Below are 20,638 nucleotides of genomic sequence, written 5' to 3' on the forward strand. Positions count from 1 at the left end.
TTGCAACTTTTTAACAGACTGTTGGAAATTTTTTCTTATGCTACTATGTTTATATTTAATTCATGATTTTGAATCATGCTTGTTGCTTCTAATTATTATTAGCAATGCCTTTAAAGAATTCACATTTCCACTGATAAAGTCTTCCTTTACACTCTTCTAGCTTTTTAATTATAAATGGAAGAATCTATGAACATTGATGTAATTTCATATGCAGTGGTTACTGCTGATGTTTTCATGATACTGGAATATCAGCAAATATTCCTCCCCAGAGCTACAGACCCATGCCTCAGTTTGGGTTTCTTCCAGTGTTGTGTTTTTGGCTTGTTCGTTTTTGTGGTTGTTGTGGTTGTTGTTTTAATGTAGCTGTACCTTGCTGTGGACCACCAGCTGCTCTCACATTCACACACCTCTGGAGTAACACTTTTCTGCCTTTGCTTTACAGCTGTACACGACTACACCAATTTCATACATGTTTCTGATAGTAATTTTTCTAATAAATTACAAGCTTTTCTTCATTTTACATATATTGATCTCAAGATATCTTAAGCCTTACATATTTATCAATAATTTATGTATGGCATAAATTAATTAGATAATGTTTCACTGCTGAACATTCTTTTTATTTTATAGCATTTTGTTGTTCTGAGTTTTAAAACTAGAAAAAACATACTTTCATAAATACTAAGAAAGACATTCTATGTATGAAGTCATAGGATTCAAGGAGATAGAAATTTTAGAAATTTTGATGTATATTATCGAATGACATCTAGTTCAATTGCACACTATAATGATTTTTGAAGCTGAAATAATGTGGTTTTTTCTATGAATTTGCCATTGCATTTGTGATGAGAATTCCTAGAAAGAAAGGGTTTGAGCAAAGACTGCTTCAAACTACAGAGAAGTGGTGACATGGTGTGGGCCTAGAGACCAATTATCTTAGAAGTTAGCTCTAGTCCTCTAAGTAACCTGTGTCAGAACTAACATTAATAGATTATGAAATTCGTAGGCAAATGATCAGAACTGGAAAATATCATCCTGAGTGAGCTAACCCAATCACAGAAAAACACACATGGTATGCACGCATTGATAAGTGGCTATTAGCCCAAATGCTTGAATTACCCTAGATGCCTAGAACAAATGAAACTCAAGACGGATGATCAAAATGTGAATGCTTCACTCCTTCTTAAAAAGGGGAACAAGAATACCCTTGGTAGAGAATAGAGAGGCAAAAATTAAAACAGACACAGAAGGAATACCCATTCAGAGCCTGCCCCACATGTGGCCCATGCATATACAGCCATCCAATTAGACAAGATGGATGAAGCAAAGAAGTGCAGGCAGACAGGAGCCGGATGTAGATCTCTCCCGAGAGACACAGCCAGAATACAGCAAACACAGAGGCGTATGCCAGCAGCAAACCACTGAATTGAGAATAGGACCCCCCTTGAAGGAATCAGAGAAAGAACTGGAAGAGCTTGAAGGGGCTCGAGACCCCATATGTACAACAATGCCAAGCAACCAGAGCTTCCAGGGACTAAGCCACTACCTAAAGACTATACATGGACTGACCCTGGACTCTGACCTCATAGGTAGCAATGAATATCCTAGTAAGAGCACCAGTTGAAGGGGAAGCCCTGGGTCCTGCTAAGACTGAACCCCCAGTGAACTAGATCGTTGGGGGGAGGGCGGCAGGGGGGAGGATGGGGAGGGGAACTCCCGTAAAGAAGGGGAGGGGGATGTTTGCCCTGAAACCGGGAAAGGGAATAACACTCGAAATGTATATAAGAAATACTCAAGTTAATAAAAAAATAGATTTGATTAATAAAAAAAAACTCCATGAAGTCTACGAACATAGCGAACCACTAAATTCCACTAACCTGAAGGCTTAGAGTGTCTTCTCCCATCTTTCTGCAAAGACCTCTCTGATACACCAACAATGGATGATGGAAATTTCTTGATTTATGAATTTCTAGGTACTTCAAAACTCCAAAAACTCGTTATACATTGAAAGTGGAGGCATGGTCATTCAAAATGTTTCCAGAATATATTGTCTTTTATTCTTTTTACTATGAAAGCTGGTTTTTGAATCAATAGCCCTTCGTTTAAAGCTTGCTGTGCACACATTGCTACTGAAGTTGCACATTCTAGTGATGCTTCACATGCTGAATACTTTAGACAATTCACAGAGATAGAATGTAGAAAGGGTTGACCTCATATAACAGAATAATCACAATAACAACAATGATAATACTAATACCAGTGATAGTAACAAATCAATATTAGTAACAGAATAAACAGAAGATGGAAAAGATTATTTGATTTCAATAATCTGTTGCTATGAGCTCACACTTTGCAGAATATGTTCACATCTATCAATAAACTTTACTTTCATTTGATTGTAGATTTTCCACGTTGGTTCTTGTTTATGATGAAATCAAATTAACCTCTTCTTAAAATCAAGAGACAGTGGTTAATCAAGCCCAGGTAAATGGCAGATAGCTCAAGAGTAGAAGGGGAACTGACGATGCACTGACAAGCATGATGCCTAAAAGGGTATGTCAGAGAGGACCTTTGATTCTCTCCTACATTACTAACTTCAATCTACCCTCAAATCATCATTACTTCTGTTCTAGAAAACCCACAGTTCTCCCTCATCTGGGAGGTTTATATCACAGTGCCCACATAAATATCAAGGGTGCTGAGACCTGTTTGTATCTTATCTCTAATGAGAGGGTGTCATCTTTACCAGAGATGATCACCATATTCACAGGGCACATTTGTATATGCTTTCTGCATATCGTTGCCTCCTTGAACATCATGAAAAAACTGTGGGCAAGAAGTCCATAACTGTTTGGTCATAATCGTTACCATAGCATTAATGGGAGATAAGGGGCCTACCAGTGTGATTGAGGAAGGAGGAGGGTAATTAACAGATACCAAACACACAATGGGTGGTTTTTGTTTGTTATTTGTTTGTTTGGATAGATAACAGCGTGTCTATAAATGTAAACTCAAAGAGCAGCAGCTTTTGCTTAGTTTTGTACAATGAGCTCTGAATTGTCTGTAAACTGTTAAGTGGCACAATTAGCCACTTGAAAGATATAATGATTGGAGAAGAATTGAAAATGATTGACAGTCCAGTTTTGTTTCTTTAACTAAAGTGAAACATAAAACATGAAGCACCAAACTCACAAGTAATAAAACAGTGACATGAAAAACTTGAAGATATTGTTTTCTTGACATTTGTCTTAATTTTTTTTTGTGAAAAATCAAACAAAAAACACACACAGAAACACATATTCACACAAATACATATTTATTTTTCTGGCTACTTTGCTGTAAAAGTATTTAGTTATGAAACCTCAAGTGTCCACTCCTTTATGTTGAGGCAGACACAATACTAGTTCCACATTCAAACCTTCCAATCAGAACCTCAGACCTCAGTGAAATTGCTCAGCTGCAAGCTGCTCTTCCTATCCCAGGCTGAGATACGGGACACCTGCTGTAGTTAACAGTCCATAGGATAGGGCTAACCACTTGCTTCACTGGGAGAACTGACTGATCCTGGCCAGAGTCCCATTTCTTGGTGACTCTGTTTTTGTTTTTGTTTTTATTAGATATATTTCTTTACTTACATTTAAAATGTTATTCCCTTTCCCGGTTTCCTGTACATAACACCCTTCCCCCTACCCCTACCCTATACTGGTGTTCCCTGCATCCACCCACCTTACCGCCCCTACCCCAGGCATTCCCCTGCACTGGGGGTCCAAACTTGTCAGGACCAAGGGCTTCCCCTTTCACTGGTGACCCAAGAAGTGTATTCACTGCTACATATGCAGTTGGAGTCCTGGGTTAGTCCATGTATGGTCTTTGGGTAGAGTTTAGTCCCTGGAAGCTCTGGTTGGTTGTCATTGTTGTTCTTAAGGGATTTCAAAGCTCCTTCAGCTCTTTCAGTCCTTCCTCTAATTCCTGCAAAAGGGGTTCTGTTCTCAGTTCAGTGGTTTGCTGCTAGCATTTACTTCTGTATTGGACATTTTCTGGATGTGTGTCTCAGGAGAGATCTATATCCAGTCGCATTCAGCATACAGTTTTTAGCTTCATCAATCTTATCAAGTTTTGGTATATATATATATATATATATATATATATATATATATGCCACATGGGCCACATGTGGAGCAGGCTCTGAATGGCCATTCATTCAGTCGCTACTCTAAACTTTGCTTCCATATCCCCTCCTGTGGATATGTTTTCTCCTTTTACTAAGGAGTAGGAATATCTGCATTTTGGTTATACTTCTTGAGATTCCTGTGGTCTATGGATTACATCTTGGGTAATTCGAGGTTTGGGGCTAATATCCACTTATCAATGAGTGCATACCGTGTGTGTTTTTATGTGAATGGGTTACCACACTCAGAATGATATTTTCTAGTTCATTCCATTTGCCTATGAATTTCATGAAGTCATGTTTGTTGATAGCTCAGTAGTACTACATTGTGTAGATGTACCGTATTTTTGAATACATTTTTCTGTTGAAGGGCATCTGGGTTCTTTCCAGCTTCTGGCTATTGTAAATAAGACTGCTATGAACATAGTGGAGCATGTGTCTTTGTTGTATGTTGGAACATCTTTTGGGTACATGCCCAGGAGAGTTACAGCTGGATCCTAAGGTAGTGGAATGTCCAATTTACTAAGGAACCTCCAGACTGATTTCCAGAGTGGTTGTACTAGTCTGCAATACCACCAATAAAGGAATAGTGTTCCTCTTTCTCCACATCCTTGCCAGCATTTGGTGTCACCTGAAATTATATCTTAGCCATTCTGACTGGTGTCAGGTGCAATCTCAGGGTTGTTTTGATGTCCACTTTCCCAATGACTAAGGATGTTGAACATCTCTTTAGATGCTTTTTGGTCATTCGATATTCCTCAGTGGAAAATATTTTGTTTATCACTGTACCCCGTTTTAATAGGTTTATTTGGTTCTCTAGAGTCTAACTTCTTGAGTTATTTGTATATTTTGGATATTAGCTCTCTATCAGATGTAGGATTGTTAAAGATCTTTTCCCAATCTGATACTTGCTGTTTTTTCCTCACAGTGTCCTTTGTCTTACAGAATTATGAGGTCCCAATTGTTGATTCTTGATCTTAGAGCATAAGCCATTGGTGTTTTTTTTTTTTTTTCAGAAAATGTTCCCAGTGTTCATGTGTTCGAGACTCTTCCCCACTTTTTCTTCTTTAATTTTGAGAGTATCTGATTTGATGTGGAGGTCCTAGATTCACTTGATCTTATGCTTTGTACATGATGATAAAAATGGATGGATCTGCATTCTTCTACATGCTGACCTCCAATTCAACCAGCATCATATGTTGAAAATGCCATATTTCTTTTGTTGGACGGTTTTAGCTCTTTTGTCAAAGATCAAGTGACCATAGGTGTGTGAGTTCATTTCTGGGTCTTCAATTCTGTTCCACTGATCTACCTGCCTGTCTCTGTACCAATACCACACAGTTTTTATGACTATTGCTCTGTAATACATCTTAAAGTCAAGGATGGTGATTCCACCAGAAGTTCTTTTATTGTTGAGTATACTTTCTGCTATCTTGTGTCTTTTGTTATTCTAAATGAATTTGCAAATTGCTCTTTCTATCTCTATAAAGAATTGAGTAGGAATTTTGATGGGAATTGCATTGAATCTGTAGATTGCTTTTGACAAAATGGCCATTTTTTACTATATTAATCCTGCCAATCCATGGGAGATCTTTCCATCTTCGGAGACCTTCCTCAATTTCTTTATTCAGAGATGTGAAGATCTTGTCATACAGATCTTTCTTTCACTTGCTTGGATAAACTCACACCAAGATATTTTATAATATTTGAGACTATTTTGAAGGGTGTCATTTCCCTAATTTCATTCTAAGCATGTTTAGTAGTTTAGTAGAGGAAGTTTACTGATTTGTTTGAATTAATTTTATAACCCGACACTGATAAGTTGTTTATCAGGCCTAGTCATTCTCTGGTGGAACTTTTGTGGTCACTTAAGTACACTATCATATCATCTGCAAATAGTGATATTTTGATTTCTTCCCTTCCAATTTCTATCCCTTTGACCTCCTTTTTTTTTAGATCCAATTGGTAAGATATAATTGCTCACTGAAACATACAAAGCCCAGTACCATCCATCCCTTGAGAACATTAATAACAACCTGTAAATACACAGAGCAGAATCTTAACATCACCTGCCATGGCTTCTCCCCTCTCTCTGTCTTCTCTTCTCTCTCTTAATCTCCTCCTCTTCCTTCAAACTTCTCTCCCGCCCATCCTTCCTTCTCCTCCAATGACAGGCCTCCTTCTATCCTGTACCTGCCCCTCACCAGTACTTTACAAATTCAATGGAGAGGTGGTTCTGGTGAAGTCACCTGAGTTCTGAGTCCTTGACTAGGCAGCTATCCTTGGGGCAGTGGAATTAGCATCAAAATACAGTAACTTCAGGGCAAACCACAACATTTCACCCTTTTTGTCCAGTTAAAAAGTCTTTTCACTTATATATTGAGTACAATTACCATTCTACAATTTATAAAGCATATGATATACTCAACACCCAGTCCATCACTATATCAGTTACACAGAACATTCCATTCCAGCTTAAGAAAGGCTTAAAATCTATATTATATCTTGGCTAGCTTGTATACTATCTGATAATTATCCAATAAAATATGTATATTTAGAGTTAAACAGCCTGATAGGCTATGAGACTATAATGTCTTCAACCCCGTCAGAAATCTGGGAATGACCAAATATCTATACACATAGGAAGCCTAACACGGCTTCCAGAACTGAGAGGCTGTGGAGACAAATCTCCGCTAGCACAGTCCCCTGTTAGCAACATGTGAGCTCAAATCTTCAGCCTTCTGGCCCAAAATCAACTGACAGACTCTAGAAATGCAGATTTTGAAGGGCTGATCACTCTGTCTTGGCAGAGTTTATCAGTCAACTATTCTGCATATTTTGTCCTTTTCTGGACAGTATTAGTCTGCAGATGAAACAGGCAGTTTTGTTTAGTAGCTGCCTAGCAACAAAGTATTGCCTCACCTAGAGGTAGAGATGTTCACATTCTTCATTAAATCCACCAAAGGGTAACTGTTAGGAGCAGATATGTCTCAACAAAAGATAAATAACTTTAAATCTCAAATTTGTGGATTTCTGACGTTTTTGAAAACCACCTATATATAGAAGACAATCTGGACTGTTATCTTTATAGCTTAATAATATCTTGAAAGTTCTCTCACAAACTCAGAGCCATGACTCTGCTATTTGAATCTTAACTCACAGGTGTAATCAACTCAGAAGTTTGTAATGACAACAATAGAAGGACTGGCTCTAAACCTTGTACTTTTAAACTTTTAACAAATAAATTCTACATCAAAGCAAAGATATGATTTTAGCTAGTTACCAAATGAGATTATGACTGTACAATTCAATCTAGCTAATTCCTCCCTGTTAAATTACAACCAATTTTAAATTCCTCATAAAACAATTTTAGAATAACCACTTTCAGCCCCCCAAAGTCCAGGGAATTGGGGTGACGACTCCTCCATACTTCTTCAAGCTGTACAGGGGCGTTGAGATATCCTTGGGGGTAGGGGGTGTGAAGAATGAAGCAAATGCTGTAGCAGGATGTGTCCTGACTGGACCCAGTTGGAAGTCCTTGAGACCAGGATTCCAAGTAAGTAGGCACGCTCTGTAAAATACAACTCTGAAGACAAAAGTTTAGAATCGAGATATCTTTTTGTTTGATTCTCCTGAATAAATTTTTCAGGCAGTCTACCTCTATCAAATCTGATCAGTATGACCCTGTGAGGTTTCCAGAGCCTAATCACAGGCTTTAAAAACACAAAGACAAAATCTTTCTCCCAAAATACTGTGTTCCTTAGTCTGAAACCAGAAAAGCTTGTATCTTGCACTCTCTCCCAGAGTAATAATATAATCATAAAACTCAAAGTCACACCCATCATGAATATTAAACATTTTTTTAAAAAAAGGATGTAAGCTAAACAATGAGCCTGATAGGCTTTTGTACTCTGTGATATCAGGAAATTAACCCAAAATTCCCGTGGAGCCCAGGTTAAGAGAATTCAAGCTTCCTGTTGTGGTAAATATCAAAAGTAACCACAAACACTCACTAGCTGACATCAACGAGCCATATGGCCTTTAGCAGGGTAATTCATAAAACAAACCAAATACCTTTTATCAATCCTTTGACCTCCTTTTGTTGTGTAATTGCTCTGGCTAGGACTTCGAGAACTATATTGAATAAGTAGGAAGAGAGCGGGCAGCCTTGTTTAGTCCCTGATTTTAGTGGAATTGCTTCAAGTTTCTCTCCCTTAGGTTGATGTTAGCTACTGGTTTGCTGTATATTGGTTTTACTGTTTTTAGATATGGACCTTGAATTCCTTATCTTTCCAGGACTTTTATCATGAAGGAGTGTTGAGTTTTGATAAATGCTTTCTCAGCATCTAATGAAATGATCATATGGTTCTTATCTTAGAGTTTGTGTATATAGTGGATTATGTTTATGGATTTCCATATATTTAACCATCCCTGCATCCCTGGCTTGAAGCCTACTTGATCATGATGGATGATCCATTTGATGTGTTATTGAATTCGGTTTGCAAGAATTTTACGGAGTATTTTTGCGTCAATATTCATAAGGGAAATTGGTCTGAAGTTCTCTTTCTTTGTTGGGTCTTTGTGTGGTTTTGGTATAACTGGTGTTTCTATTTCTTAAGTGAGAAATTTGACCAGCAAGCAATAGATTAAAGTTCATACGTCTTAAGAAACCCAAAACATCTCTCTTTTGAGATTTCCCATGCTTGTATCCACCCTGTGCATTTATAATGACAGTTATTTTAACACTCTGCCTTCTCTGCCTACCTGCATAGTACTAGATGGGCTCATGCACTGAGAAGAAATGAGGAAGATGATTCAGGAACATACTAAGCATGATAAAGGGACATAAAGGGACGTGCATATGGTGTATGGTGGATTTATGAGCTCTTCACTACCCAAGGATACAATTGCCTCTTGAGGAAGAAAGTTAGGCAACAATATATAAGACCTTTCCTCTTCAGTCTCTCTTTTCTCACTGTGTCATACTTCAGAGCAAAGTCTCTCTAATCTAGCTCCACTGCATTTTCTGTGGAGTCTGAAGGCTCAGCAAATCCTCCGTAAAGCACCCTTTAAAGTTTGATTCTTTGTCATAATGTGTGGTCTCATATAGTTCAGGATGGCCCATATATTCTATGTAGCTGAGACAGCCCTGAAACACTTGATCTTCTACCTTCTAACTTGTGAGCTCTGGAAATACACAGTGATCTGCCATATCCAGCCTTCATATCATTTTTCTACTTTTTATTTTGTACTTATTTTTCTTATTTTGTTGAGAAGTTGTATCCTAGTTCATATTTCAATAAGCCTATGGATCCTGCTATTAAGACAGGCAAAGTTATCTGTGGTTAAACTTATACCTTAGCCCTTTGTAACAAACAGCTCTCTCTTATATTAAGTAAATATATAGGAATGCAATAGCACAATTTTCAAATAATCTCAGCTATCTTTCATAGTACTGTCAACAATATGGAGTGGGCATATTGAAAATGGCTAGTCTTCCGTAGAACCCAGTTTTGATTCCCAGAACTCACATTTAATATCTTGATGACCTTGAAAGTCTAAGGACATTTTTATGGTAAGTTTTCTTTTCAATTCACCACAGATTAGAATCAGGTGATATTTGACCCAGCATTTCTAGCCTTCTATCATGGAATAAGAAAGAGCTGCACTGCAGGAAGACTAAAGGCTTTCCATGCCACACTGGGACTACTAAAAGTCACAGCCTTTTGGGCTGAACAGCCACTGGCTTGTCACCTCCCTAGATGTGACATTGTGGAACTACTCCAAGTGTTGAGAGAGTAGCCAGGAAGAGTATTCTATTCTCCGTCATGATTCACATGTTGTGAACTGTATAGCATGTGCAGAAGTATTAAGTCCTTATATATGTGATCTTTGGGTTACTAATTTTAATAGAAATAGCACTCATAGGCCTAGTTAGGTATCGCCAAAGTAATGAGTCATAGCTACACCCATTGATTCTTTGGCAACTCCCTTATCCTAGGTCTCTGTACATACTGGACAATGAAGCAAACAAACTTTGAAGGGAATAGTTTATTTAACTTCATATGCTACTCCTGGATGTTAAAGGAATATGGAACAAAAACTTAGGTGAAGGTTCAAAGCAGAAACCACAGAGAAACTCTCTTTGCCCTGGCACCTCTAACTACAGCAGGCGTATTCTCTTTTGCTAAGGCTAGACAAGGCACTCCAGCTTGGGGAAGAGGATCCAAAGGTAATCAACAGGATAGCAACAGCTTCCACCCCAATTCATAGGGGGCCATATGAATATAAAGTCTTATATCTGTTAAAATATGTAGGAATCCTAGAACCTGTCCTTGCATGCTCTTTGGTTGGTGCTTCAGTCTCTATGAGGCTCCATGGGTCCATGTTAGCTAACTATGTAAGTTCATTTTTGGCATCCCAATCCTAACCCCTACTCTTCAAAAAGACATCCTGAGTCTTGCCTACTATTTGAATGTAGGGACAAAACATCTGTTTCCATCAGCTAGTTACTGGGTGAAGACACTCAGGAATTACTCTACATGCCACAGTACAAGCATAGCAGAGTATCGTTAATCATGTCAGAGTTTGGCTCTTTCCCAAGGAAATTTGAGGCAATCATTGGTTGGCCATTCCCACAATCTCAACTCTATTTTATTAAACTGTATTTTGTAGGCTGGACAAACATTGAGTGAAACGTGTTGGGGGTAGATTGGTGTTTGTTTCCCTTCAATGGAAGTCCTATCTGTCTGCTAGACATGGCCACAATACGGTGAACACCATATCCCCAGTTCTTAGGAGTGTCAACTAGGGTCATCCCCATAAGCAACCAGATGATTTTCCCATACCAGGTCACAGGCTCATCTCAGAGATGCCCTCCAACTGAGTCCCTTTCTCTCTCTCAATCCTTTTCTACACTCCCTCACCACACCACACCCTCATCTCCACTAGCCTCCTCACCACACCCACATCTATTTTGCTCTGTTTATCCAACTCTTATGTATAATTTATTTCCCATTCTTAGTAAAATACAATCATCTTCACTTGATTCCTTCTTGTGACTTAGTTTTTTGAATCTTTGGAAGGTAGTATGGGTTTCATACACTTTATGGTAAATGCTCACTTATAACGGAGTGCATACTATGTGTGTTTTCGGTTTCTGAGGTTCTTCATTTAGGATAATATTTTCTAGTTCCATTAATTTACTACAAATTACATGACATTATTTTAAATAGCTGAATAGCTATTGTTTGGATACACCACAATTTCTTAATACATTCTTCAGCTGAGGAGCTTCTAAGATGTTTCACATTTCTGGCTATTATGAATGAAGTTGCTTTGAACATAGTTAAACAGGATGTGATTGTGATGTGGTAAAGCATCTTTTAAGTATGGACCCATGGTCCCATGAATGATATAACTGAATCATTAATTAGAACGTTTTTCAATTTCCTGAGAAATTGTCCAATTTATTTCCAGTACAGTTGTACAAATATGCATTCCTGCCACCACTGGGCAAGTAGTCCTCATGCTCCACATCCTCACTAGCATGTGCTCTCCCTTAAGATTTTTATCTTGGCAATTCTGATGGGTATAAAATCTTTTCATTGATGAAAAAGATGCTGAACATTTAAGTGTTTCATTGGGTGTTCCTTCTGTGTCTGTTTTAATCTTTGCCTCTCTATTCCCTGCCAAGGGTATTCTTGTTCCTCTTTTAAAGAAGGAGTGAAGCATTCACATTTTGGTCATCCTTCTTCAGTTTCATGTGTTCTGTGCATGTAGATTAATTCAAATTTTGGGCTAATAACGACATATCAATGAGTGCATACCATGTGTGATTTTCTGTGATTGGGTTACCTCACTCAGGATGATATTTTACAGTTCCATCCATTTGCCTATGAATTTCATAACATCATTGTTTTTGACAGCTGAGTAATATTCCATTGTGTAGATGTACCACATTTTCTGTATCCATTCTTCTGCTGAAGGGAATCTGGGTTCTTTCCAGCTTCTGGCTATAATAAATAAGACTGCTAGGAACATAGTGGAGCACGTGACTTTGTTGTATGTTGGGGCATATTTTGGGTATATACCCAACAGAGGTATAGCTGGGTCCTCAGGTAGTTCAATGTCCAATTTTCTGAGGAACCTACAGACTGAATTCCAGAATGTTTGTACAGTCTGAAATCCCACCAACAATGGAGGACTATTCCTCTTTCTCCACATCCTCGCCAGCATTTGCTGTCACCTGAGTTTTTGATCTTAGCCATTCTCACTGGTGTGAGGTGGAATCTCAGGGTTGTTTTGATTTGCATTTCCCTTATGACTAAAGATGTTGAACATTTCTTTAGGTGTTTCTCAGCCATTTATCACTCCTCATCTGTGAATTCACTGTTTAACTCTAAAGCCAATTTATTAATCGGGTTATCTGTCTCCGTGCAGTCTAACTTCTTCAGTTCATTGTATATTTTGCATATAAGCCCTCTATCAGTTGTAGGATTGGTAAAGATCTTTTCCCAATCTGTAGATTGCTGTTTTGTCCTAACCACAGTGTCCTTTGCCTTACATAAGCTTTGCAGTTTTATGAGATCCTATTTGTGGATTCTTGATCTTAGAGCATAAGCCAATAGTGTTTCCTTAAGGAAATCTTCTCCAGTGCGCATGTGTTCGAGATGCTTCCCCACTTTTGCTTTTATTAGTTTGAGTGTATCTGGTTTGATGTGGAGGTCCTTGAGCCACTTAGACTTAAGCTTTGTACAGAGTGACAGCATGGATCGATCTGCATTTTTCTACCTGCTGACCTCCAGTTGAACCAGAACCATTTGATGAAAATGCTATCTATTTTCCATTTGATGGTTTTGGTTCCTTTGTCAAAAATCAAGTGGCCATAGCTGTGTGGGTTCATTTCTTGGTCTTCAATTCTATTCCACTGGTTTATCTGTCTGTCTCTGTACCAATACCATGCAGTTTTTATCACTATTGCTCTGTAACACTGCTTGAGTTCAGGGATAGTGATTCCCCTGGAAGTATTTTATTGTTGAGGAGAGTTTAGCTATTCTGGGGTTTTTGTTATGCCAGGTGAATTTGCAAATTGTTCTAACTCTCTGAAGAAGTGCATTGGTATTTTGATGGGGATTGCATTTAATATGTAGAATGCTTTTGGTAAAATGGCCGTTTTTATTATATTGATCCTGCCAATCCATGAGCATGGGAAATCTTTCCATCTTCTGAGATATTCTTCAATTTCTTTCTTCGGAGGCTTGAAGTTATTATCATATAGATCTTTCACTTGCTTGGCTAAAGTCACACCGAGGTATTTTATATTATTTGGGACTATTATGAAGGGTGTCCTTTCCCTTTAGTAGTTCTCTGATGGAACTTTTGGGATCACTTAAATAGACTATCATATCATCTACAAATAGTGATATTTGACTTCTTCTTTTCTAATCTGTATTTATATATTATATTGATCCTGCCAACCCATGAGCATGGAAAATCTTTCCATCTTCAGAGATCCTCTTCCATTTCTTTCTTCAAGTTCTTATCACACAGATCTTTCACTTGCTTGGTTAAAGTCACACCGAGGTATTTTATATTATTTGGGACTATTATGAAGGGTGTCCTTTCCCTAATTTCCTTCTCAGCTACTTTCTCTTTTGTGTAGATGAAAGCTACTGATTTATTTGAGATAATTTTATACCCAGCCACTTTGCTGGAGGTGTTTATCAGGGTTAGTAGTTCTCTGTGGAAGTTTTGGGATCACTTAAATATACTATCATATCATCTGCAAATAGTGATATTTGACTTCTTTTCCAATCTGTTTCCCTTTGATCTCCTTTTGTTATCTGATTGTTCTGGCTAGAACTTCAAGAACTATATGGAATTAGTAGGGAAAGAGTGGGCAACCTTGTCTAGTCCCTGATTTTAGTGATATTGCTTCAAGTTTCTCTCCATTTAGTTTAATGTTAGGTACTGGTTTGCTGTATGTGACTTTTACTATGTTTAGGTATGGGCCTTGAATTATTATTCTTTCCAGGACTATTATCATGAAGAGGTGTTGAATTTTGTCAAATGCTTTGTCACCATCTAATGAAATGATCATGTGGTTTTTATCTTTCAGTTTGTTATATAATAGATTATGCTGATGGATTTCCATATATTAAACCATCCTTGAATGCCTGGGATGAAGCCAACTTGACCATGGTGGATGATTGTTTTGATGTGCTCTTGGATTTGGCATGCCAGAATTTTATTGAGTATTTTTGTGTCAATATTCATAAGGGAAATTGGTCTGAAGTTCTCTTTCTTTGTTGGGTCTTTGTGTGGTTTAGGTATAAGAGTAATTGTGGTCATAGAAGGAATTCACTAGCGCTCCATCTGTTTCAATTTTGTAGAATAGTTTGGATAGTATTGGTATGAGGTCTTCTCTGAAGGTCTGATAGAATTCTGCACTGAACCCATCTGGACCTTGGCTCTTTTTGGTTGGGAGAACTTTAATAACTGCTTCTATGTTATGGAGTTATAGGGTTGTTTAAATGGTTTATCTGTTCCTGATTTTACTTCAGTACCTGGTATCTGTCTAGGAAATTGTCCATTTCCTGCAGATTTTCAAGTTTTATTGAATATAGGTTTTTAAAGAAGGATCTGATGATTTTGAATTTCCACTGATTCTGTAGTTATAGCTCCCTTTCCATTTCTGATTTTGTTAACTTGGACACACACTCTGTGTCCTCTCATTAGTCTGATTAAGTGTTTATCAATCTTGTTTATTTTCTCAAAGAACCAACTTTTGGTTCTGTTGATTCTTTCTATGGTCCTTTTTGTTTCTACTTGGTTGATTTCAGCTCTGACTTTGATTGTTTCCTGCCTTCTACTCCTCCTGGGTATATTTGCCTTTTTTTTTATTCTAGAGCTTTTTGGTGTGCTGTCAAGCTGCTGATATATGCTCTCTCCTGTTCCTTTCTGCAGGGACTGAGAGATATGAGTTTTCCCCTTAGCATGGCTTTCCTTCTGTCCCATAAGTTTGGGTATGTTGCTTCTTGAGACCATTTGTTTGGAAAGTTGTTTTCCATCCTTTCACTCTGAGGTAGTGTCTGTCTTTGTCTCTGAGGTGTATTTCCTGTAGGCAGCAGAATGCAGGGTGCTCATTGCATATCCAGTTTGTTAATCTATGTCTTTTTACTGGGGAGTTGAGTCTATTCATATTGACAGTTATGAAGGAATAGTGATTGTTTCTTCTGTTATATTCGTATTTGGATGTGAGATTATGTTTGTGTGCTTTTCTTCTCTTTGTTTTGTTGCCAAGACGTTTAGTTTCTTGCTTCCTCTAGGGTGTAGCTTGTCTTCTTATGTTGGGCTTTGCCATTTATTATCCTTAGTAGGGCTGGATTTGTAGAAAGATAATGTGTAAATTTGGTTTTGTCATGGAATATCTTGGTTTCTCCATCTATGTTGATTGAGAGTTTTGCAGGGTACAGTAACCTGGGCTGGCATTTGTGTTCTCTTAGGGTCTGTATGACATCTGTCCAGGATCTTCAGGCTTTCATAGTCTCTGGTGGGAAGTCCGGTGTGATTCTGATAGGTCTGCCTTTACATGTTACTTGACCTTTTTCCCCTACTGCTTTTAATATTCTTTCTTTGTTTTGTGCACTTTGTGTTTTGACTATTATGTGACAGGAGGAGTTTATTTTCTGGTCCAATCTATTTGGAGTTCTATAGTCTTCCTGTATGTTTATGGGCATCACTTTCTTTAGGTTAGGGATGTTTTCTTTGATTTTGATGAAGATATTTACTGGTCCATTGAGCTGGGAGTCTTCACTCTCTTCTATACCTATTATCCTTAGGTTTGATCTTCTCATTGAGTCCTGGATTTCCTGTATGTTTTGGACCAGTAGCTTTATCTGTTTTACCTTGTCTTTGACAGTTGTGTCGAGGATTTCTGTGGAATCTTCTGCTCCTAAGATTCTCTCTTCTATCTCTTGTATTCTCTTGGTGATGGTTGTATCTACGGCTCAGTGTCTGTTCCTTTTGTTTTCTATATCTTGGGTTGTCTCCCTTTGTGCTTTCTTTCTTGCTTCTATTTCTATTTTTAATTCCTTCACCTATTTGATTGTGTTTTCCTGGAATTCTCTCACAGATTTTTGTGATTCCTCTCTATAGGCTTCTACTTGTTTATTTATGTTTTCCTGCATTTCTCTAAGGGAGTTCTTCATGTCTTTCTTGAAGTCCTCCATCATCATGATCAAATTTGATTTTAAATCTAGATCTGGCTTTTCTGGTGTGTTTGGATATTCAGTGTTTGCTTTGGTGGGAGAATTGTGATCCAATGATGCCATGTTGTCTTGGTTTCTGTTGCTTGGGTTCCTGCGCTTGCCTCTCGCCATCAGCCTTTCTTTGGTGTTACCTTTTTCTGCTATTTCTGACAGTGGCTAGACCGTCCTATAGGCCTGTGTGTAAGGAGTGCTGTACACCTGTTTTCCTGTTTTCATTCAGCCAGTTATGGGAACAGAGTGTTCTGCTTTGGGGCTTGTAGTCTTTCCTGTCTACTGGTCTTCAGCTGTTCCTGTGGGCCTCTGTTCTGAGTCCACCAGGCAGTTGTTCTTACCTGTGATCCTGTGGCTGAAGTGGCTCCTGGGGTTGTGCTTTTGAGCTCTCCATGAGGGCAGCAAGCAGGAGGGCCTGCACCACCTTTTCCCTGGGGCCCCTGTGCATCAGGGTCCCAGATGGTATTAGGTGTTTTCCTCTGGAGTCAGAAATGTGGGCAGAGTATAATCTCTTCTGGCTTCCCAGTCGTGTCTGCCCCTCTGAAGGTTTAGCTCTTCCTCCCACTGATTTGGATGTAGGGCGCTTTTGAGCAGTTCCCTTCAAATCCAGGTGGTGTCTGGACTCCAGGGGACCTGAGTCTGTAACCAGGAATCCCACTCCATTAGAAGCATCCTTTGCCTCAAATAGGGAAGGTTGGCCTTGCTTAAACAAGCCAGGAGCCCAGCCCCAGTGCACTTCCACTGAGGTTCCCATCTGAATACTTTGGAGGAACTGTTTCCATTTGAGATATACCAGGGATTCTGGCCAGGACAAGCTGCTTCTCAGAACCAAATTCCATAACACCTGGCCAAGAGATCCAGGGGACTGCAAGGAGCCCCTGGAGGCAGGCAGCGAGCCGGGAGCACGGGAAGGATCAGCAAGTCCCCGACTGACCACTGGTGAAGGTCCAAGTCCACACCTTTGGGGTCAGGCTTCTGCTTGTCCCTGCTCCAGTATGACACTGCTGAAATTGCAGGGTTCCCAAAGATGCACTACCACCACGGGGGAACTTCCTCCTTCCCAGGTCCTTGGTAGGTGGGAGAGCCCTGGTGGACAGGGGACCCCGACTGATGAGGGTTGTCCCAAACCTTGAGGCTACTGAGGGGTGTGCGTGCGCCAAAAATAAACGCTGGTGTGTGCACTAACATGCACCATGCAACACAGACACACAGACACACACATACACAGACACACACACACACAGACACAGACACACACACACACACACACACACACACACACACACACACACACCGCATATTTTATTTCTATTTCTCTGTCATGAAGCTTGGAGTCAGGTAGTTAATAATTACAACATTTTTTTCTTTGCAGAATTATTTTAGCTCTCTTGTACTTTATGGGGTTTCCTGATTTTCTATATTGAGAAAAGTTGAGAATTACTCTTTCCTGGTCTGTAAAGAATTGTGTTGGAATTTTGATGGGAAATGAGTTTAATTTTAGATTGCTTTACGTAAGATAGCCATTGTCACTATGCTACTTCTAGCCATCCATGGGCGGCACATATTATAACTTTTAAAAGTTAAAGATGTATTTTTTATACAATTCCACTAATTTAACCTTCCAAGTGGTTTTTTAGAAATGCAATATTCTTGATTCTGGCTAATGTTTGATTAAGAAAATATGGTACATAACTTCTTAATTGAAGAAAAAATGACATAGAAAATTATCTCTACATAAACCCAAATGTAGTTATGTCAATCCATTTTCTGTAGTAATATTTGTCTTCAGAAATGCACCCATAAGCTTCTAGACCCAAAGGACCCATGCATTCACACTTCTCTGCACAGCAAATAGTAAGGCAACCAGGAGTCTACACTGTGAGACAACAGAAAGCACAACCAACAAATAGGGAATAATAAGTACATTTAAGCTGAATGAAGAGTCCAGAAAATGCTCTACCACTGACAACATATAGGTAAGTATTACTCAAGAGTTTTCTGCATAACCTGATGCTACTTATTATGGAGAGGGGTCTACAAATGTTTTCTTCAAGGCACATGATTCCTATGAGTGTTCTTGAACCCTTCTATTCTCTCTCCTTGAGGGAAGCTAGTGTGAAAGATGTCAAGAGTCTTCTGTGGGTGATCCCAGCTTTTCTTGTTCAAGTTATGGCAATAGTCATGCCCAAAGCAGAACTAATAGCTACACATCTGGCTTCCCAGTGGAGCTTTGATGCACACCTACAATCTTGGCAAGCAGAAAGACTTGAAGGTGGATCAACAAGTCAAATCCATTTTCTTCTGTACAGTGAGTTTGAGAGTAGCCTGGCCTATGGAATCCTGACCTCTCAAAACAAACAAGCCAAATGTAAGCCCTACACAGTAAGCAAATAAGCACTGTTTTGTTATGATCTACAAAGTGTATTCTATTCATTACAACATCCCTAATAAACTAACACACATTAAAAAATAGCAGAAGTCTAACAACCTAACAAAAGACACAAGTACATTAAGGGGCAAATTTACCTAAATTAACAGATAGAATATCTACATTGCAATAGGTCTATTAAATAAAATCCTAAACAACAAATAATTTGTAAGATAACCATACAAACCTAATTCGCTATCTAACAACAATAAAAACAATAAACAACAATCAATATTCCTCAATGTCTCTTAATATCAATGGACTCAATTCCTCAATATAAAAGACATAGACTAACAGACTGGATAAGTAAGGAGGACCCAATAATTTGCTGCAAACAGGAAACACACATCAGTGAAAATGACAGACACTACCTCAGTGTAAAGACTTGAAAACAATTTTCCAAGCAAAAGGTCCCAAAAAATAAGGATGAGTAGGCACTCTAACATAAAATAATATTGACTTTCAACCAAAAGTGATGAAAAAATATAAGGAAGGACTTTATCCTCATCAAAGGAAAAATCCAACAAGATGAACTCTCAATTCTGAATATCTATGCTCCAAATTCAAGGGCACGAACATTCATAAAAGAAACCTTACTAAAGCTCAAAGCACACATTGTGCCTCCCACAATAATAGTGGGAGACTTCAACACCCCACTCTAAGCAATGGACAGATCATGGAAACAGAAACTAAACAGAGACACATAGAAACTAAAAGTAGTTATGAACCAAATGGATTTAATAGATATCTATAGAACATTTCATCCTAAAGCAAAACAACATACCTTATTCTCAGCACCTCATAGTACCTTCTCCAACACAGACCATATAATTGGTCACAAAAGAGGACACAACAAATACATAAAGATTGATATAATCCCATGCATCCTATCTGATCACCATGGATTAAGGCTGGTCTTCAATAACAACAATAATGACAGAAAACCCACATATACATGGAAGTTGAACAACGCTCTAATCAATGAAAACTTGGTGAAGGAAGATAGAAAGAAATTAAAGACTCTTTAGAATTTAATGAAAATGAAGCCACAACATACCCAAGCCTATGGCACACAAGGAAAGCATTGCTAAGAGGAAAACTCATAGTTCTGAGTGCCTACAAAAAGAAGCTGGAAGAGCATGCACTAACAGGTTGACAGCAAACCTTGAAGCTCTTGAACAAAAAAGGGCAAATACACACAAGAGGAGTAGACAGAAGGAAATAATAAACTCAGGGCTGAAATCGAGCAGATATAAATAAAAAACTATAGAAATTGTCAACAAAACCAAAACTTGAAGCAATCCTAATAAAATCAGTGACTGGAATAGGCTGCCCAATTTTCCTCACCCATTTATTATAGTACAGAAAAACATGGCCAGGGCAATCAAACAACAAAAAGGAGATCAAATGAATACAAATTGGAAAGGACTGCAGATGATATGATAGTATATTTAAGTGACCCCTAATGTTCCAATGGAAAAATGCTAAACCTGATTAAAAAAAAAACTTCATCAAAATGGCAGGATCTATAACTAACTCAATCAATTCAATAGGCTTCTTCTATGCAAAGCATAGACGGCTGAGAAAGAAATTAGGGAAATGACACCCTTCACTATAGTCACAAATAACATAAAATAACTCGGTGTGACACTAAGAAAAGAAGAGAAAGATCTGTATGGCAAGAACTTCAAGTCCATGAAGAAAGAAATTGAAGAAGATCTCAGAAGATGGAAAGATCTCTAACGATCATGAATTGGCAAATTTACTACTGTAAAAATG

At 38.4% G+C, this 20,638-nt stretch overlaps 1 protein-coding gene across 1 annotated transcript in view; it reads right to left on the minus strand.

Annotated features, from left to right (window-relative positions):
• Positions 1–20,638, minus strand: part of Klra5 (killer cell lectin-like receptor, subfamily A, member 5) — a 64,878-nt gene that overhangs the window by 20,349 nt on the left and 23,891 nt on the right. The window lies entirely within an intron of this gene.

Source organism: Rattus norvegicus, chromosome 4 (assembly GCF_036323735.1).
Source record: "Rattus norvegicus strain BN/NHsdMcwi chromosome 4, GRCr8, whole genome shotgun sequence".
In the NCBI taxonomy this organism is placed as follows: Eukaryota; Metazoa; Chordata; class Mammalia; order Rodentia; family Muridae; genus Rattus; species Rattus norvegicus.